General features: G+C 40.2%; 1 pseudogene; it reads left to right on the top strand.

The window, feature by feature from the left end:
- The first annotated feature begins 3,097 nt into the window (after positions 1–3,097).
- The window catches only part of LOC103148106 (neprilysin-like), a 73,736-nt pseudogene continuing 60,370 nt past the window's right edge, over positions 3,098–16,463 (top strand).

Genomic DNA, 16,463 nt, shown 5'->3' with positions numbered 1-16,463 from the left:
CAGAACTCCAGCTGCCATCCAGTCTCATCACTTCACCAAACTTTGGAAGCCCAAAGCAGGCTTAGCAGTCAGGGCTGTGGAAAAAAGTGTTTGCTTCACTAAACATTTCTCTTATTCTTGCTTCTATTTTTTTTTAAAAACTTAAATGATTCAAAATTAAAAATAATAAAAAGTTTTAAAATTGGTCATCTGAGTAAACACTAAAGAGATTTTAAATGATTGAGTGGTAAGTGTGAAATCCGATGTCATTTGTTAATGAGATCAGCATGTCAAAGCCACCGCGGTGCATGTGGCCCTAAGCAGCTCCAGACATTTAAAAGGGTCTTGGCAAAGTGTGTGTAAACTCCGACTTGACTCTGCAGCTCTGATGGAGAGCTTTGCAGTTGGTCTCGAGTTTTGAGCATCAGAGCCTGAAAAGCTTAAAACAACATAATATACTTTGTCTCAGTCTTGACTACATGTCATGAAAATGTCCAGAGTGAGCTAAAATGCTATGGTTAACTAAAGTAGCATGTTGACCATCACCGTTACTTCGTCTACAGCAGTGTGCACACTAAAATTGGCTACAATTCTAAGGCACTGTTTACAAATGTTTTTTTTCCCCCTTTTCTATTAACACATTTACATGAAGACATTCTAATTACAATCTTTTACACAGTGATGGTACACATCGAAAAGGTGTAATGCCCTCGTCACGCCACTAGTTGGTGGTAGGTTCTTTGACACCAAGTGTGCATGCGTAAAAAAAAAAAAAAGTTCTACCTGAAAACATTTGTTACTTTGATTTGCATTTCCCCATGAGATACCGTCCACCCTGTATCTGGGGAAACACACACATTATGTATGCATGTGTGTGTGTCTGATGAGAGCGCAGTTGCAAAGAAGTGGAAAAAGAGGAACAACTTTGCCGAACGTTCACTCTAAGATTGTGGTTTTGATTTGGCTTTACACGGACAAGCACCAACTTACTGTACATAAAAATGGACTTTCGCGCACTTATGTAACCAGCAGGTCGTCAAGGTCCTACAATGAGAGCCTGACGGATACGGGACTGAAGCCTGAAGGAGACGGAGCGTTAGCCAATAGATGCCCTGTTCTTGAAAATGACATCTGTTGATTTGGTGATCCCTTTCAATTTCCCTCGATTTTGGTTACTTTTTACACTTTGAATTACTTACTTTAATGTGAAACACTTTGTGAAATAAACCTTAATTTACTTAGTTGCTAATAAACACAAATTAAGTTCCATGTCATTTTTTTAGGGATATAATAACTTATGTTCTGCTTCTGTTTCATGACTTACAATGAGACTTGGCTAAATTGCACATAACAGAGAGAGAGAACATAAATCATCTTCTACCGTGTCTACATCCCTCTTGCGGCTGATGTACTCTGATTGTTTTTTATAAGAACTAAACAGCATTATAAAAAATGTTCACTGCTTCCAACACCTCCACCCATATAAGCAATATAAGCTCAATACGCATTCATGACAGACGATCATTCACTGATCATGCGGTCTCATCCAAACGCCGTCGCTCCAATGGAAATTGGGTCATTTATTCTCTGCAGTGAATAGCTTTCTTCTCAGTTTGATGTCGACTTTTGCTGTTAAACCAAAAAAGGAAAAAAAAAAAAAAACTCATTGTGTGTTTGCAGAGTTCGCTGTTTGCACGAACGTGACTCTGTTGGGAACTTTGCTCACCGGCTGGGAGCAAAAGGTCAGATGTAAAGAAATAAATTATGTTGGAGTGAATTAAAATGTTTGTTCTAGAGCAATTTTTCTTTTTTTGTACTTTATAAATGTATGCAAAACATGCCAAAAGGTAACTGATGGTTTCAAGCAGCCTAATCATATGCACACAGATGTTGCCTGTGGATTTGGTGAGCTGGATCTGGATTAAAAATTCTGTCATTTCCTTTAAAGGAGTTTGAAGCACAATCTCATAGTTAAGACACAGATGCTGGTATGTAATCAAAAAGAAATTCTTTGCTCATTTATTGCTAAAAATAATTAGATAAATAGCTGTTTTTTGTTTTTTTTTATATCAAAGAAAGGCCTGGTTTTAAAAAAATCAAAGCGGCTGAGGTGCACGCGCTTTACAACATCCGGATATTTGCAGCTGCCATCATTTATTATCTATTGTTTCAAATATCAGGGCACAGTGACAACTGTGCTCCCCAGGCTGTTGCACAATGCAACCTCTAATAAGCCCACAATGCAATCCTTATCAAAAGCTGTCAAGTGGTGGCAGTCTGTGCAAGAGGTATCGACTGTGTTTAGTGAGAAACACTTAATTGGGTTGACTGACAGTGAAACACAAATGTCTTCAAACACACCAGAGAACTTGTGATTCCATCCATCCATCCATCCATCCATCCATCCATCCAAAAACCTAAACATCCCTCTATCCAGCAACGTGCTTTATGGGATTCTGTAAGATCCCAGGGTGTTTGCAGGCCAGAAGGAACATAAAATACATCTTCTGCTTTACTTGCTCATCACTCTAGAACAAGACACCAAGTTTTTTTTTTTGTTTGTTTGTTTTTTATAATATCTCTTTTTGCAATTTCTAGCCAATAGTGTCTGGACACCACCCCTCTGTGTTGGAAATATGGCCAACTCCTGATTCTGGCCTACAAGAAAACGACGACTGATGTTTAGATTCCTTTTTGCCAGTTTGGACTTTGATCACCTTTAGTAGTGAAATAAAGTACGGTAATTAAATTGAAGCCATAGCTAGCTGATCAAACCTGAACTCAATTATTCTGTGCTGAACAGAGGTTGAGATTTAAAAAGCATCTGTTCTATTATTTCATTATTTGACAAGAAAACCTTAATTTGATACAAGCCTGAAAGCTGAACATGAGTTGACATATTCTGCACTGTTTCAAGTAGAGCTTTGGTGGTTTGTGGAGCACATTTGTGCAAGAGGAAAAAAAAATAATTCAAATAGCTTAAGATTCTTGTTTTTCTTTTAAAGATAGCTAAACGTCTGTCTTCCTTTCTCATTCTTGTCGAACCAATTTTGTGCACTTGCAGATCAGAGACGATGCAGAGAGGCTCGCCCAGGGCAAGGACTGCCAGTCTATATGGTACCGTGTTGCTAAACTCATCTATTAGAGCTCGGTGTGAGAGTAGTTGAGTGTGGAGCACGTCTTTCCATCCCGCCGCCGAGCTGAACCTGCGCCCTGAAACCACCAAGGCGCAACTTATCGCCGCGGAACCGCTTGACAGGGTCGCTCTCTGGCATCGCACCGACACATCGAGGTTCCGAGGGAACAGAGGGAACTTCGGAAACCTTTACACTTTGCCTAAGCTGTCCGTCACGGGCTTTATGAATATGGGACCCCTCTTCCTCTCCACCCGTGTGTGTGTGGATCTCACACTTGAGCGGCTGCGCTGCGCCACGCTGCTGATGGATCATTCTCCGTCAGCGATCCTCTCTGGGTAGATAGATGCACGGTGCGGCTTTGGTACTTGTGGAAAGGGGATCCGTGTTCGCGTCCGTCTGAATATGCACTTCTAGAACAAAGGGCTGAAGGTAGAAGAAGGAGGAGGAGAAGAAGAAAAGGAAGAAGAAGCGGAGGGAGGCGTGAACGGCTCGTGTCTGCCTCAAATCCAGGGTTTTTAAGCAGAGGGCTCATCAGTGGCGGACTGTTCAGCATTCTTTGCGCTCCCTTTGAGGATTTGATGGATATCTGATCAGTGGATGTGATGCCCATATATATCATCGACCGAAAATTTCCTGACATATCTGGTAAGTCGCCACATGCAGCCCGAGCCGGACTCGCGACGCGGCGCCATCTGCGTTGATTGGCGTGTTCATGTGTGCGAGTGCGTGCGCGTAGATGAGATTTTTATTTATTTATTTATTCATTTATTTATGGGTAACACGGGGCAGCGTGCACCAGTTGATTATGACACCCTCTCCCCCTCGGAGTTCACAACGTGCAACAGGAGATGAGACGCTGGCACGCATTTGGTGTGCGCGCCGCGTATGCTGGATATTTTTATCACTGGAGTTTTGACAGTTTAGTAAATTGGCTCCAGTTGGAAAGCGTTGGTCCAGCTGTGCATCCTCTCCGATTACTTTATTTGCACCATTAGGTGCAATATCCCTTTAAAAGTTATTTTTACTCGCATTCAGGAAAGCAATTTAGAAGGTGTACTTATCTAGATCACATCACCTCTGGGCATCATGTCTCTTCTCTCAGAAGTGATTTTGTTTTTGGAGCCAAAGGCCCTGAGCTGAGAACTCCTTTCTTTTCTTTTCTTTTTTTATGCTATACCTTCATGCAAAGTAGGCCACGTTTCTACTGATACTCATTTAGGTGCACCATGTGTTCAGGGAGTCACATGCAGTTTGCAGTAAAGTGGCTTCGCCCTGCTGATTTGCAGACACGTTTGGCGTCATGTCTTGCTGAATGATAGGTTTAATTTCAAAGTAGTTTGTGAGGTATACGGCTGTTAATGTTTCAGCTGGATCACATCGGAGAGACCGTATAGATGGAGAGCGTGGCGGAGAACAAGAGTTTTAAGTCTTGCCTTTTCGGAAGCCGTCATGAAACGCCAAACCTCAGAGCTACAGTTAAAAAAAAAAAGAGGTGCAGACTTTACCTGGACACTGCAAGTTCTGAGTTTAAAGTCATAGATACTCCTTTCTCTCTGTCTAGTGCAGTAAAAATCCGTAGACATCATTGATATGCACTTATATGATGGTAAAACTCAAAGCAGGACTTGGAACAAACTTGGAATCCAGAGAAACTCCTATTAATTTATAAATCAGGGGCTACTTATTCTTAAACATGGGGTTATACTTTTTTTCTTTTGCCCTTTCCTTTGGTTTTTTGTTGCATTTCCCTCTAATTCATGTAAAGCACTTTGAATTTCTGAAAATGTGCTGTATAAATACCTTAAAAGATTGCACAACAGAAGCTTTACTTTGAGTGGGACAGTTTCTGATCCCTAAAGAAGCATCAGGTATGAACAAGATACAATAGTTGACGGTAAGTTGACAATAAGCAATTTTTGTCCTTAGTTTTGATTCGCCCCTTAACTGGAAAGGTTGCAGGTTGCTACGCTTGCTTTTCAAAAACTTTGCAACATTATAGGCAACATACTAGGCGATCAAGAGGTCAGTTCCAAGGTGACCCAGTGATATTTGTGAGGCTCACCACAGACTCCAGCATGGCTTCCTGGATTCACTCAGTCTTTTCAGACTTTTCTCTGATAAATATGGATTTGACAGACGGACGATGTCTACCGTGTACATCAGTACCAGAATAACCGCGAGAAGGTGCTGGTTATAATTTGCTACCTCCTACTGCTCCAATTTGGGTCACTTCTTTATTTAAAAAAAAAAAAAGTTGTTTTTTGCCTCGGGTCATTTCGTTCTGCCCGTGCACCAATTCTTACCTGCCTCTGGGACATTTTGTACCTTTCTTTATGACTGGTGATTTGAAGTAATTTTCTATATTGTGTGCTTTGCCTACTCTAAGGAAATTTGGTTAGATGAATTCAGTAGAAATGATCCAATCAGCAAGAGGTCACCAACAGAGTTGGTTTCATCAAGGCGTCACAATCCGTCATATAAAACTCAACTGGTCCGAAAAAAGAAAAGGGGAAAAAAAAAAGACTGACATGCTGTGATTTAAGTACCTCACCACAAGATGGTTGATTAACAGGTACACAATGGAAGAAATGAACGAAATCATAATTTCTTCCCTCCTTCAAAAAATCCTGAAGGAGAATGTCTGAGCATTGGTTTAAAGGCCTTAAGCTTAAAGCACTTGAATTATGCAGCAGAATAATGATCGGAAAATCACTAGCAAGTTCACCGCCTTGAAGGAAGCAAAGGGTTTGAACTGAACTAGTCAAAATCTGGACTTGGATCCTTTTAAAACGCCGCAGCATCTCATTAAGCAGAAACCATCCAGTGTCAGCCTAAGAAACCTTTAAGAGTACAAATACTTTTTTCTTTTTTTTACACCACTGTACACAGAGCGAAGAAGTTGTAAAGGCATGTTTCATCCAAGGACGATAAACAATGAGGTCATGAAGCGAAATAAAAAAAAACAAAAAAACTGACTGTTTTATTGCTTTGCAATGTGTAGCATGAGTTTCACTGACTTGAAAAGCCAGGTCTGCCCAGTGAGTGTAACCTAGCCACTTCTCCCTTTTTTAATAAACCCCATTGACATTCAGTTGTTTGGCAGTGTCAGAGCTGGAGGGAGTAAAGATCATGTATAGTCTCCAGTGCTGACATGCACGTAGTTTTATTAGAGCTGTGGGATCGCTGTCACTGAAATCTGGGATTGTTTTTTTTTTTTGTGTGTTTTTTTTCCTGCCCTCTCCTGCAGATGCAGAGGAGCTGACGGGAAGTCAACTTGTGTCCTCCCACTGTCTTATCACTGTGTGTGTGTGTTTTTTTTTATTTTTTTTTATCTCTCCAATATGTCCTACTTCATTTCCTCACCTTATGTTTGTAAAGTTGCATTCAGTTGTCACTCTCCCTGTACTAAATCTCGTGACCTGCGGTGATGTCATCACGGGTGCTTTCAGAGCCCCGGGGGGGGGGAAGAAAAAAGTCACCGTGCGCGATAATGTGGTTGGATAATGACCATAATCAGGGAAGTTTACTCTACGTCGGTGTATTGTTTTGTCATGCAGAGGAATGATGGGCAATTTGACACTCAGCAGGAAAATATTTTCCAGTAATAAATGTACGTGAGCGCCTTAAATGATGGGCCTGTTCCTTCAGAGGGAGCAAAAGAGACTTTGGTCATGCGATGTTCTCATCTTGGGCTGCTCACACTGAGACCCACCCATCTGCGCAGACACCTCATGGCACTGGCTTGTAAAAAAGTGCGGCGGAGCATGGCGCTGTGGATGCGTGTTTGTGTGCACGGGTTCATGAGGCGCTGTTAAGGGATTAAGGATTAATTGCCTTCAGACCTTCACAGATAGACTTAAGTGCTTGTTGCATGAACTTTAAGTTCTCTCCTGGCCCCTGAGAGGAAAACAACACTTGACTGTAAGGAGCAGTGGAAGAGTCTGGCTTTTTTTGTCTGCTGCTTCTTATTATTTTTATTTTTTCCCCCCCTTCTCTCTTTCTCCTGCCGTTTCTTGATCTGGAGTGCAGAGCCGCGAGGGTAAGAACTTCAGCTGTTCTCACCTCTTGCTCTATTTTCCTCTTTTTGTCCTTTTTATGATGACTGCAGCTCGTCCTTCATCTCGACTTTCCACATTTTTGTCTGTCAAAACAAAGGCGGGCTTTGAAAAAGCGTCCACTTTTGAACTGTTAAATATGTTCTCCTGTATTTTTCTTGTTAGGAAAGCAGTTGATCAAATCAAATATTGATAACAGACTTGGATATTTAAATAACACGGGCAAAAAAAACCCAACAACCTAGATTTAGCATTCAAGTTGCATTAGTTATGGATGTCTTTTTAATCCTATCTAAATCTCAATAATCTCCCATTTAGTTTTTTGGCTTCTGAACTAATGGGCTGACATTGACTTTGTTATAATAAAAACCAACTCATTCTCGGTTCACCTCATCATGATTCCTCAAGAGCCCCCAGGTGTCATGTTTTATTGGTTTGAAGAGCCTTTTTTTGTGGAGCCAGACGCTCCATTTTCAGTAGGGAGGGTCTGGATCCTGCAGTCTACGAGGAATCTTATGGTAAATTCAGTATCTCAAGCTGAAACAAAAGCATTTCTTAAAAAAAAAAATATATATATATATGGATAGGTTTAAAATGCATTGTTTTGGAATAGCTTCCAGTGTTTCCACTGGGGGGAAAAAAAACAAGCAAACAAAACACGACACAAAAAATCTCCCAAGAAAATAAGTTCAGTATTGGTTTAGATGGTCACTGTTGACAACTCTTCGAAAACATGCACCAGAACTTCATTTTTATTCAGGCACCGACTGGTATAAAATTTGCATGGTATACCATTGAGTGCAATAGAACAATTTCACTACATCGCAGTTTCCACATACTGACTGAGACACAAATATACACTGATCAAAAAAATAAAGGGAACACTCAAATAACACATCCTAGATCTGAATGAATGAAATATTCTCATTGAATACTTTGTTCTGTACAAAGTTGAAAGTGCTGACAACAAAATCACACAAAAATCATCAATGGAAATCAAATGTATTAACCAATGGAGGCCTGGATTTGGAGCCACACACAAAATTAAAGTGAAATGTTCCCTTTATTTTTTTGAGCAGTATATATACGGTGGCATATTTGATTTTATTGAAAACAGAGATGTGATAATTGTTCCAAATTCCTGTAAAATGAATATTCTATGCTAATTGTTGCAATTTGCATCATGTTATCCAGGAAGATATTTGTTTTATGCATCAATAGATTCACAGCCCAAATATATTCTTACCCTTAATAGAGTTGGGATTCAAGTAAACTTTTAGTTACACCAACATCTTTATTCTGACTGGAGGCGATGATTGGTCCAGTAGAAGTTCAGATTGTAATCTGATGGAGAATTTGTGGATGGCAAGTAGACTTTCATCCTCATAGATCCGGAGCCCACCATCTAGGATAAATTGTTACAATGCCAGTAAGCGAATGGTAAGCAAGTCTAAGAAATGTCTGATGCTTGTAATGCAAATGGAGATTTTTTTTAAATGCATCATTGAGAAGTGTCTAAAGAGTTTAGTGTAATAAAACCGATACTCCCTTCACGTAGTGTGATTATATTTTCAGACACCCGTCTCGTTTCCTGTCAGAAATAACCTTCTTGGATTGATTGCATTTTTAAATCTGGGAAGTTAACATTTTATAATCATCGCAGTCACACAACCAAGACTAAGTTTGCATTTCCCTTATTTTCTTGGTCAGTGATGCAAACCGTCGAGAAGTTTCTCAATGCGTTCCATTGTCTCATTTTCTCCAAACGACCAGGAAAGTTGTAAAAATCCGTTTCGTCTGTTGGGAGACTGTCGATGTTGCAACTGCATTTTAAGGCTTCTGGAGAGATTACAAAATGGAGGTCAGGCCACATATCACCCAGTCTGCAAGTGGAAATCCACCCTGAAGACCCAATTTGTACTCGCATGTCTTTGTTCCCATCCATATTTTGTTTTCCCACAGTGATGGTGACCTCGCCATTTAGTTACGGTCTCATGGTGTTTATTGGGGGCATTGAGGCCCTTCTGTTGAGCGTCTTTGGATTTTTGGAAACTGATGGCAAATGGTTCAAGAGAAAACTGGTGCAAACAGGACCTTATTCAGTAAGAGTGACAGGAAGCTGAGACTGGAACAGCTGTGTTAATGAATTGACTAATGTTTTTTTTCCCCTTTAGGTGAGTTGTTACAGCCGGCTGGTGAAAGAGGAGACCTGAGCATGACGGAGACCAGTACCCCAAAATCGGCAAAGAAGCCCCATTGGACCTCTCTGGAAATCGGCCTCATTACTGTCGTCTCTCTGCTGTTCATCGTCATTGTTGCCCTCGTCATCCTGTTTGCCACCCAGAAGACTGGTGAGTGTTGTAATTGAGGCTTAGCACTGATACTGATACATTTTTTGTTTTTTTGTTTTTTTTGGGGATTTTTTCTTGTCTTTAACAAACGCAAATGACAAGAACTGCGTCAGCAAAACAAGTGAATCATCTAGCCAAAAGGATTTGTCAGGGACATTCATTAGGTTTCACTTCATGGTTAATGGTAAGCACAAAAGAGCATGCAGAACAGCTGCCCTTTGCTCAGATACAAGACACTTGTTCTGTGTGCTTTTATCCACTGTGCTTCAATACAGTCTCTGGCACAGAATTAAAAAAAAGAAGAAAAATATGCATGTGTGTTCAAAGGTCCCATTTAAAAGGTTTTCATGACTCAAAAACACTGTCAAATTTCTAAATGTAGGCTTGATTCTAAGAACTGCCCATTTCCAACATTTATTTTTTTCAAGAAAAGGATGGTGCATTAAGAAAAATGGAAAATTGGCTAAAGCCCTTTATTTTTCAGTTCACTGTCAGATCTTAGATTTTCACGCCTTCATGCGTCTGCTTTAAAATAAGCATTTAAATGGGGTTTGAGTATCAGTTATCACAAGCAGGTGATCTATAGATTAATTATTGACAAAGTTCAGCAGGTCATTATGGCAGAATCCTGACAGAAAAGGTCATCCAATTAAGTCTGATGGAGTTCGTCTGGCTTTTGTGGGCGTGTTGAGCCGTTATTAATTTTTTTTCAGTCTTGTGCTTTATTAATGTGTAAGCTGCTTTGTCAGGGAAATGAACACTGAGCGGCTTGGCTGTGCTTGTAGCCATGTTTACACTCAACTATGTTCATTTTATGTGCGCTCACTCATATAACCCACAGAGCGCTGCATTAAAGGTCAAATTGTAATCGGCTGGTGTGTCGGTGCATCCGCGTTTCACCCTATTGACACATTTCTGACAGAGAGGAAGTGACACTTGCGTTGCATGTGTGCAACAAATTGATTAATAAAAAGAAATGGGGAAGGAGAGAACAGAAGAAGGAACTGATTTAGGTATAATCACCACTGAGTGCTTAAAAACCCACCGAGTAATGGAAATGTGTTTTACGTTCTCTTACAGATGAAATCTGCACCACAGCTGACTGCACGCAGTCAGGTAAGCAGCTTGTGTTTGTTTGTTTTTTCTCTCTATTGTTTCATCCTGAAGGCTTTGACTTCTCCCAGAGGGAGCCGGCATGGGAGAAGTGATGCTGCAGGAGAAGCATTTTAGACGTGCTCACTGAAAACGGCCTCTACGACTCAGACATGTTCTCTTTCAGTCAAAACCACAATGAAACAGATATGGTCAGTCCTACTACATATAGAAATGTTCATTCAGCCAAGGAGTTTTTCTTATAGGAAACAGACATGTCTCAAAAAACTATAAATTAATGCACAATGAGATTAAGTTTAGACAAAAATATTCATCTTTCTGCTATTTACATTTAGTTAAAAACATGTCATGTTTAAAATGTTTTGTGTCCTCGATAACCAATTGGATGCAGGTCCATGTTTAAAAAATATTACGGTAGATACAAAAAAAATTCAATTTAATGTGCTAAAGATTAATACTTTAAATATTATTAGGGAGCAAAAATATCCAGCGCGTTACATTAAGATACAGACTCGTTTTGCCATTAAATAAACTTTGCAAAATACAACAAAAGTAAGCCACATTCTGTTGTTGTTGCTGAAAATGCACAAAATAAATCTAGAGAAACAAATGATCAACCTGAAAAATTTACAACACAATTTCTTTTTTTTTCCATCTGTCAAACTAGCAAGACTTTTTTTTTTTTTCCTTTGTTTTACAACTACATTGATTTGCTGCTCCCTCGTCAAATGAATCCGATTGCTTTGCTTATTTTATTGGGAAAAAGAAAGTGTTCATTTAGTCTTTTTGTTAGTTAGCATTGTTTATTTAGCAGGTAAAATAAATTTAGAATTTAAAAGAAAATACGCTAAAAGTTTTGTGTATTTCAACTTGACATTTTTTTGGCCCCCATGCCACAAAGTTTAGATTTTGTGTACTGACGCAGCAAAGGCGGAACTTGTCTGTCTTGTTCTATCATCTGTAAAAGCAGCACAACATTTTCAAAAAACAAAAAAAAAAACAAAAAAAAACAGTAAACACCAATTCATCAACCAAACATGGTGGTAAGTCTCTGGATAACTTTGTGACGGGCAGAAAATCATTAAAGAGAATTTCCTGCTAAATGTTTGATCTGAGGGTCAGCCAGCAGAAAACCAATGGTTCAAAAACCATTGGAAAGGCTTGGTAAAAGTCAGAAATGTTTAAAGATGTACATAAAATATACATAGTGTCTGGTGAAGGGGAAGAGCTTATAGCTTTCGTTACATAACAGAGCAGAAGGGAAACTTTGTCAAATATATATTTTTCCTCTTATCCTCACAGTCCAACTGGTGCAAACGTAGCCGATATCAGCCATTATCCCAGCATTTCATTTGATAAAGCGGCACGTCCTATGCTTCCTTCAATCGTATCCACGACGACGGAGTGCTTCATCACCGTGTCTCCTCCTCAGACACGCATTGTGCGCGGGAGAACAATGTGTTTGGTAGGGAAATGAAAACCACAGCGATAAGTAAGAGATGAACATCTTTGGTGCCAGTTTTCAGCAACAGATGCCAATTTATTTCGGCAGCATTTCTGCAGAGTCGGTGTCCCAATTCAGTCAGATTTGATAGACAGCCTTGTCACAAGGGATCTCCGAGTGAGCAGCCGTCTGTAATTTAATTGCTGCTTGGGAAAACAAAAAAAAAAAAAAAGCGAACATATTTTCACTGCTGGTGCCTGAACAAAACCCAATTACCGCCGCTATGCTGTTTTATCTTTGCAAATCTCTGCTAATGTTAAGATTTTACTTGTCTGGGAACGGTACCTAAATGGAAAGTGGGGGGAGAGGGGAAGGGGGGGAGGAAAAAAACCATTTAAATTTATTTCTTTGTGGTCCTGTCAATTATTTCTTGGCAGAAAATATTTTTGACAAACTTACAAAGCTTTATAAGCAGGTGCTCCACAAAAGAAAATATTTCCCAATTTCTCTAGTTAAACATGTGAACAGTTTGGTTTCCACTTGCATTATGAGACCTATGACTCGGCTTTACTAAAGAGCTCTTGCCTTGCAGCAAGCTTTGCAAAAAAGTAGTCCGACTCGGTGCAAACTACTGGGTGCTCACTGCATATTTTATTTATTTAAATCGGTGAAAATAATCAAAACAACCTCAATAAATTATTTGAGCAGTTTATCCCCAACTTAAACAATTCCACCTCACTTTTCAGTGAGGAATAAACACATTAAGTTTTGTTTGTATCTGAAGTGAGCATTTTGGCCCTTTAGCTCTGTAGGAGGATTAGATCTCTCTAACCAGAGCGTTTTAGCTGCTTTCCTGTTTCCAGCATTCGGCTGATCAGCTGCAGCCTTCATCCTTCAACAGGTTCTGAGCTAATCTTCTCTTTGAACACTTTGGTGTAAGATGACTAAACATATTTCCCAGAATGCCAGAGTATTAATTAGTGACATTGGAGCATCTTTAATCAGGTGGCTGTAGGTAGCTGTTGAAAAAGACATAATTAAAAGTTGAACTTGTTTTGACCTGTGATGTTGGACCGATTCATTTTTTTTTTTCCCGTGTGAGGAGTTTTAATTTGGAGTTTTTGATTTTCACTGTCTTAATTGAGGAGACTTCCTGTTTTATTTTGAAAGGCCATTTGTCTGGAACACCTACGTCTTGCCACACACCTGTATTAAATTAAGCATGGCTACTCTTGTCAACTCTCAGGTTTCTTTCTCATCAGCTAGACCTTCATTATGTTCTTCTGTCTTTGCTGCTGCTTTGTTGTTCACTAATTTATTTCCCTGCTTTCCTGTGCTCTCTCTTTGTAAGTTTTATTACAGTCCTGACAGTCTCCCTAGCAGAACTAAACTGCATTTCATCTGCATAATTTGACAGGGCTTCTTGCAGCTCAACTATTTCATACTTGTTTAGGACGTTCTTTCCCCCCTCCCAATAAACCTAAAGCTGGCCTTCTCGATTTCCCGCAGCGTCTCGCCTCATTGAGAACATGGATGCTACGGTGGATCCTTGTGACAACTTCTATCAATACGCCTGTGGAGGATGGCTGAAAAAGAACATCATCCCAGAGACCAGCTCCAGATACAGCACGTTCGACATATTACGGGACGACTTGGAGGTCATCCTCAAAGGTCTGGAACCAGCATGGATTGATTGAGATAAAAACAACTTGGTGACGGTATTTGAAAAGGTTTTCACTGAGGCTTTTTTTTGTTGTTGTTGTTGTTGTTGACGATTAGGAGTTAGGAAATAACCCATGTAAAACTCGGCTTCATTAAGAGAGGTATATGTGAAGCATTATTCTCTTTGTGAGTTTTGTGACCTACACAATCGTGGGGGAAGAGTGCTTCTGCATTGACAGTCGTTCACAATAGAAGCCACTAAGAAGCACGCTGCTTGTAGAGTGATGTACTCGAGCGTAATAAAGTTGGATGGAAGAACAAAAAAAAGGCGCACAAGGATGCTTGCAACCGTAGCTTTAAGAAAGCGAGATCAAACTCAACAGCTGATTTTCACATGGCCCTGGTCCACCACACCTGAATATGCTTGGCAAATAACTTTTTCTTTTTCTCCCCCTCAACACAGAAAAAGTTCCTGCTAATAACTAGATTCTTGTTTTGAAGCAAAAAGCCGCTGTATGATACAGGACGACGTCCCCCTGAGGACTGGAGGTTGAGACCCGTTGCTTGATTGTGAGGCAGAACCTGTTTTAGAGTTCAGGGGATATTCGCAAGGTGTTCACTGCAGCCGAGCAGAAGTCACAAATGTTTGGAGGAAGAGTGGAGAGGCATGGAATCCAAATTGCTTAAGATCAAGTGCAAATTTCCACAGACTGAGAAGTTTCTACTTTTTTTTTTTTTTTAGTGGTGGAGTCAGAATTTTTTTTGCGCTATTGTCAAGAAAATGACATAGGAAGCAGATCCAACAATGCAGAGAAGTTTAAGGCTACAATTAAAGCGAGCTGGGCTTCCATAACCTCTCACTACACACGATGGTCACCTTTATGTCATGTTGCATTGTAACTTTTGCAAAAGGAGCCTCCGACGAAGCACCAAGTGCAAATACTTTACGGTATGGACTGCAGGCTGGAATACCTGCATTTCCTAGAACGTACACTTTGAGCTTTAGTTGCTGCAAGCCAAAATTTGCAAAATCAACAAAAAAAAAAAACTCTTGAAATATGGCATAGCACTGTGTTTATGAATCTAAATGTTAAAGTAGGGTGTTGTGTGTTTTCCAGTCACATTGTGCCATTTTATAACACTTTATATGCAAAGGAAGACAAGTTTTCCTTTGCATCATTATCATATTTGATGCACTGAAATTGGCCTCTGTCTCTTTAAGAACCTCCCACCCTTTCCGACACGTCATCCCAACAATGCTTCTCCATGCCGCCCAATGATGCCGTTTACAGCCGTTCTTGGGAGCGTTGAACTCGGTAGATTCGTGCAGTCCCACCAGGTGTTTGCTAGTCGCTGCTGCTGCTAGTCTGAAGGAGCCGAGTGGAGAGGGTGTGGGGGAGGGGGTGCTCCGAGGGGAAATGGGCGGTGCATTTTATGAGCATGCATTTAGGTCTAGGCACCCCTTAGTGGCTGCCAACAGGGATTCAAGGATATTCAAACATGAATGAATCAAAGCAACTCTGTTTTTGATGGAGTAACATGAAGCTCAAAAAGTGGATTTTTACATCTACCTTTTTTTTTCTTCCTTTCTTTTTTCAGGCTAGCTTTGTGAAGGTGTTGAACAGCTTTTTTTTTATTTATTTATTTTTAGTTGCTTAGAAATCAGATTTTTAGAGAGCTGTCCTTGAGGGACTGCAGCTCTATAGACATCTCAAATGCTGTAGGAGTCTGGCTTCACTTCTATGTGGGACTCTGCCAGCAGAAAGCTGAGTTGGGGAAACAAGTGAGCGTGCATGTCAACATGGAGTTTAGGCAGTTTTTTTATATATATAAATTAGGAGGAATATATATATATTTTTTTTGTATGAGACTCAAGTGTTTTGTTTTCTTCTCTTAGTGAGCATTAGAGCCTTGTTGGTTCTTGTGATATACAGAGGGTCACATTACTCTGCGGCTGCGTTTGTGTGCTTTGGGGATTTATGGGTGTATGCGTTTGTGTGAGGTCCGTATTTCACCCAGGACCGTCTGCGAGAAGGCCGCTCGAGTGCTCAGCTGAAGACACTAAAGCTTTATGGAGGACAAAGCCTCCATGAACAGAAACTCCTCATGTGCCATGAATGTTCAAATTAACTGGCAGTACTTTTTGTGTGTGTGTGTGTGTGTGTGCATTATGAGGACTAAGTGAAGCTTCAGGGCTAAGAAAAGCCATTTAGGGTGTTGACAATAACTGCTTAATGAAATAATTTGTGCCAGCATTGAGTGTTTTTTTTCTCTCTCTTTTCTTTCCTTTCATGATGGTGGATAAAAGTAAAATCAATGTAAGAGGTTTTTAAATGTGCTCGTTCTGCCGTTAACCTTCTGAGTATTTCTTGGGTGCAGAAAATTGGAAGATGGTAGAAATGTGGAGCTGGGATTTAGAGTTTTGGGACTTTATTGACGAGTGCTGCAATATTTCTGGCACCGCACCAGGAATTCAACCCGAGACTCCTTCACAACAGAGTTGTTAAAGCAAGACTTTTGCTCGCGGTTCAGAAAACGTTTTGCCACACCTGCAGAATCTTGCAGAAACATAACCCTTGAACTTTTCCCACATTCTGTAATCTCCTAACTATGGTTTAATGGGATTTTATACGACAGACCAACATAAAGTATAGCTTTATTGCACGGTAAAAGAAAAGGGACACAGCTGTCAAAGTCTGACCTGCATTTGTAATCATTTTCA

Source organism: Poecilia formosa, unplaced genomic scaffold (genome assembly GCF_000485575.1).
Source record: "Poecilia formosa unplaced genomic scaffold, Poecilia_formosa-5.1.2 Scaffold197, whole genome shotgun sequence".
Classification (NCBI taxonomy): Eukaryota; Metazoa; Chordata; class Actinopteri; order Cyprinodontiformes; family Poeciliidae; genus Poecilia; species Poecilia formosa.
Note: the sequence above shows the minus strand (reverse complement) of the source record. Positions and strands in the feature narration are given on the sequence as shown.